Here is a 5,380-nt window from a genome sequence, read left to right as displayed (position 1 = left end):
GTGATTATGACTAAGAGAAATGGGAAATGGTAATACAGGATGTGGTAGTGCTGATGGCCAGGCACTGAGGAAAGAAAAACTGTTATTACAAATAGGAGGCTGAGGGCCAGGGAGATGGCTCAGTAGAATAAGCACTTGCCTGGCAAGTGCAAGAGTCTGACAGTTACACACACATTTAAAAAAAAAAAAAAAAAGGAGGCTGAGGCAGCAGAGGGCAATCACATGCTTAGGATCCTGAAGTGGGCTTCAGAATGACATGAATACCATGGCTATGTCCATCTGTTTCTGGCTCAAGGCATTTTCTGTTGGAGGCCATTAACCAGTATCCATTCTATTCCCCTGCTGAGTCAAGTTTATGGCCCTTCTCAAGGTGGTTTTATTGGAAATGACTTTGTAAGGTATTATCAGGGAAAGGGAGACTTTGATCTGCTCATACCAGGCTTAGGGTGGTAGGCTCTCAAATGCTATCCATAGCAAAAGAAGCATTTACAGCGTAACTCAGCACATACATCTACAGATGCAGAAAGATGCTAATAAATTCTCTTATGTTCTATCTATGAGCCCATCTTGCTTTATAAACACTGCTGCTTATAACACAGCACTGTAACTTTATTTCAGGACTCACCCATGGGGTTATATCCTAAAATATGGGAAACAAACACAGAGACATGCAGTCATAAGCAAAAAGCCCTGCATTTCTGACCTAGAGACAAATTGTACCTTCAACTTCATATGGTGATTAAAACACAGGGCCTAGAGCTGAACCGGGAAGGCTCAAGTCCTAGTTCTTCTTAGGAGCTGCATGATCACAGGCCAGTTACTCACCTACTGTGCTTCTCAGTTGTTTCATTTGTAAAAGAAGGATAATCAATAGCAACCATCTCACCAACTGAGACACAGCAGCTCACAACTGCATAGGGACCTCTAAGAATTAAAAAAACAAGCTTAGATGTTTGTCAAAAAATAAGTAAATCAATTAATGCTTAGGTTACATTTATAGCATTCCAAGTACTACTGCTGTATAAATGTGAGGAAGCAAAGTGTTCTCCCTCTTTTTTTTTTCAAAGTTTTATTGATAAACAGCAATGAGACAGTTTCAAATCAAATCGGAAGTACAGTTTCAACAAATATTACCCTGCATATATTCTTCTTAGTGGTTAATTGCTGTACAAGATGCAGACTTGTGATCCTATTTACAAACACCATTAGAAGTGTTCTCCCTCTTTTAAAAAAACACTCATTCATCCAAAATCTTGGATTTTCTCCAGAAACAGCCAAGAGATTGGACCTTTGGTGATAATGTGAAGTTTATTGATCTCACACTAAAAAAAAATAATAATAATAATAAGAGGGGCAGGAGAAGGCTGATCCACTGCTCAGGTGCCTCAGGCTGGGCTCACAGGGTTTGGAGAGAACCCCCTCTCTAGCTCTCCAGCAAGGGCCACATGCATGGGAAAAAGTCATTATTTGCAGGATTTTCACCCTTGGAGTTTTCTCTCCAGAGGCCAAAGTTTCTCTCTGGACACCAGCTGGAATATTCTGTCTGCTATGAAAATCATCATTTGAGGATAGGCAGCCAGTGGTTGGACGCTCAGCTACTCACCCTCCAGGATGAGGTCTCTGAGGTTCTCCAGCATCACATCTTGGTCCAGTTCCATCTGGGCCTTGTCCAACAGTGCCACTCTTCCTCTGTGATGGCCATAGCCATGTCCTTGAAGGTCACTGATCCTAAGCTGCCCAGCATGTGCTACATCAATTATCCACCCAGGTCTGCTCAAGCTACCAAAACAAGACTGGTTTAAGCAACAGAAATTCATTTCTCACAGTTTTGGAGGCTGAGAAGGCCAAGAGGAAGGTGCCCCCAAAATAGGCTTCCCCCCAAGACCTTTTCTTTTGGCTTCTCTTACTCTGCCTTTACATGGCAGAAAAATAGCAAGAACAGACTCTTTCATGTGTCCTTTCTTTTCTCTTACTTTTTCTTTCTTTCCTTTTTTTTTTTTGTATTTAGGACAGGGTCTACAGGTCTCACTACACAGATCATACTTGCAGTGATCCTCCTGTTTTTCAGCCTCCCAAGCCCTGGGATTACAGGCACGTAACACCACGCCCAGTCTCAATTGCAGTCTCAGCACACTCCAGCACAGCAGGCAGGGGATCGAACCCTCAGCCCCTGTGTCTGCCTAAGCAGGTGCTTTAATTTGCTGAGCTATCGGGTTGGCACCATATGTCCTTTCTTATAAGGACACTAACCCTACTAGTTTAGGGCCCCACCCATCCATATGATCTCTTCTAACCCAATTATCTCCACAAAGGCCCTTTCTCCAAATAGCTATAAGGGGTTTCAACATAGGAATTGGGGGGAGGGATCACATACACACACACACGCACACACACACACACACACACACACACACTCAGCCCATAATTTGATTCCTGAAAGGATAGCAAAGTTTGGAAACTCTGACACCCATTGAGTATCTGTCTGCTCCAATCTGCCCTCTTTAAACCACTCTATAAAGCTGGAGCTGGAACTCTACTAATCATACTTCCAATTTTCCAGCTGGCTCTGTGTTAGCTTGAGAAAGCCTACCGGAGGACACAGGACCTCACTCCTTTTGATTTCCTTTCTATTACTGTATCACCCAGTAATGCCATTTAACCCGCTGCCAGCGGTTCCTTTCTGCACAATAGCGACTCCTCTGAGTTTTTCCAACACTTGCAGAGCCAGTTTCACTGTGCTCCACACACAAACACCAGCACTGGCTTCTTCATTAGAAGCCTAGGCCCATGGCCTTCAGGGCTCCTTCTCTGAGCTCAGCAGCACCAGCCAGCTAGGACCTTGTCTCAGTTTCAGCTCCCCAGGCCCCTTTCTCAAAGTGCTAAGTCCTAATGGTTTGGTCTTTTCCTTTTCCTTTCTTTCCTAGATATGCAGCTCCTTCTTGCAGGTGCTGCTTCCACAACACCCATAGACTTAGCCGGTTAACAACTCAGTACCTCATTAGCAGTTCTTTATATTAAATTATTTGTGTTCAAATAGCTGGTACAGCCTTTGTCTCTTCAATGGACCCTTTATAACACTGTCTTTGTCACTGTTATCTGCCCACGGGCACTCAAAAAACATTACAGCAAGCATCCATGAACACCCGTCTTTGAGTGCTTAAAAGAAAGTTTCCACAGAATAAGTTCTTCAAGCACAGATGAGTGCGTTGCTTGGGTGTACATATTTAATACCTTGATGGATATTGAGCCTAGAAGTTTGAGGCCAGCCTAAGCTACATTGTGAGTTCAAGGCCAACATGAACTACATAGCAAGACCCTGACTCAAAATAAAAAAAGAACTAAATGAATGGCCCTCCCGCTAAACCTAGACTGTATAGTCGAAGAAGTCCTCTACATTCAGAGGAGTGTCGCTAAAGCAAATTCCTCCCCACACGGGCTCGCATAGCCCAAGCCATTAACCTCAACACCTGGGTCAACTCCTCCTACTCCAGCACTGATGCAGCGACGCCTGCCCAAGACAGTCCCCAAATCCCATCTTGGGGTGCGCAACCTGTCATTAGAGAGAAATGTGAAGATGCTCTCTGCCTGAGTCAAACCTGGGCCGCTCCCACCTCATCCCAGAGAGGGCCGGCCAGGGAACCTCCCCAGCTCACCCTGTTCAAGAGGACCTTTTGTCAATCATCAGTCCCTACTTCCAACTCCTATTCCAATAACAAACCCCGATCCCCGCTCCACACCCTCCACGTATCCCAGGTGGGACGTGGTCCCAGGTCAACTCACCTTAGCATCCAGTAAAGCGGGGAGGGCACCGCGGGGTGTAGCGCATGCGCAAGGAGCGTGAGGACTACAAACCCCAGAAAGCCCTGCGCAGCAGTGGCCCCCTCTCACAGGTTGAGCGCCCTAGAGACGTTTGGACTGCCATCTGAAACAGTAACAAGGTGATAACGGTGAAATGTTAATAATAATGAAGATAAATCCTTGAGAAAAAAAAGATTCAGTATCTTACCACCTGGGCATGAGAAGTTTTCACAATTTTAATCAAAATCTGTATAGATTCTCATTCTGTAGACAGCCTTTAATTTTATAACCACACAACTTTTCAGTTCGAAATTCATAGTTTTGGTTGAAGCAGACTCTGGAAAAGCTACAGTTCAGACCTAAAGTAGTGTTTCACCGTCTCCAGAAAAGCAAAGAGTTTGGACCATTGTCTTATCGGTTTTTTTTTTTTTTTTTTTTTTTTTTTTTTTTTTTTTTTTTTTTTGACAGCAGGCTAACCAACTTTAATGGAATCAAATGATAATACAATAGAATTTTATATATATCCACAAACACAAAAAAGCCCTACATTGCAACCTTAGTAGGAATTATAGGAAGAAAAAGGAAGACTATTCATGTGGAGATTCTCCAGTAGGAGTAGATTAGTATTTTGGTCTTTTCACTTCAACCCCATCAGCTTCCATCTTCTTCCTCTTCTCAATAATTGCACTAATCTTCTTCCATTGGCGATCAAGTTCTGCCTTGTCATTGGTTTCCTTAAAGCGCCTGGTTTTTCGTCCTTCAGACATTTTGATGCCATACTGGAATGCAGCCTTGGGTAAAGCCTCCTTGTTGTTCATATACTCGCTGTATTCCTCCTGGGTATCAAAGTCCCAGCGGCCTAAGGGACCCTTCTTGTTACCCTGGTCCATTTTGCTATAATCTACCTCCTCATCACTATCCATAGCCGTGTCATCCATCGTGGCTGGATAGCACTCTGCATAACTATTGGACATGCCAAAGAAATCACCCAGCTGCTTTTTGTCTTCTGGCTTCTTCAGCGATTCAGTGCCCTCCCAGCCAGCAGACCCAGAAAACTTCTCATTGATGGACTTGATCAATTCCTTGGCAGATCCAGGTCCTTTGTCAACATCGATGGGCTCATCATCCACTTTTGGCTTCTCAAAGTAACTGTGCCTCTTCTTTTCCTCCTCTCTCTCTCGGTCCTGTTCCCGCTCCCGATCCCGTTCTCGTTCCTGTTCTCGTTCCCGATCTCTGTCTCTCTCTCGATCACGCTCCCTTTCCCGGTATCTCTCCCGCTCCTTGTCCCGAGATATCTTGGTGGTGGATGGAACATAATCCCCAATGTCTTCAAAAATGTTCATGTCAGCTTCAGGAGGTTTCTTCTCTTCCAGCTTCCCTTTATCCTTCTTTTTGAGCTTCTTGTTTTGGGTACCTTGCCTTAGGTATGAAAGGATTTGAGTGAGCTTGCTGATGACAATGTCATTTGTGGTCAGTGTGGTCTGGGCCTCCATGGTAGGACAATCAGCCTTGCTTCGGATAAGAGTAGTGGGGATGTCTGTGTCTGCATACTCATCATCCAGATCTACTACATAGGCCATTC

The 5,380-nt window shown here is 44.4% G+C and overlaps 1 pseudogene; it reads right to left on the bottom strand.

Annotated features, from left to right (window-relative positions):
* Positions 1 to 4,271: 4,271 nt before the first annotated feature.
* On the bottom strand, positions 4,272 to 5,378 carry LOC101565461 (annotated as a pseudogene).
* Between the last annotated feature and the right edge of the window lie 2 nt (positions 5,379 to 5,380).

Source organism: Octodon degus, unplaced genomic scaffold (assembly GCF_000260255.1).
Source record: "Octodon degus isolate 3935 unplaced genomic scaffold, OctDeg1.0 scaffold00197, whole genome shotgun sequence".
Lineage (NCBI taxonomy): Eukaryota > Metazoa > Chordata > Mammalia > Rodentia > Octodontidae > Octodon > Octodon degus.
The sequence above is the reverse complement of the archived record's forward strand: the minus strand, read 5'-3'. Positions and strand labels throughout refer to the sequence as shown.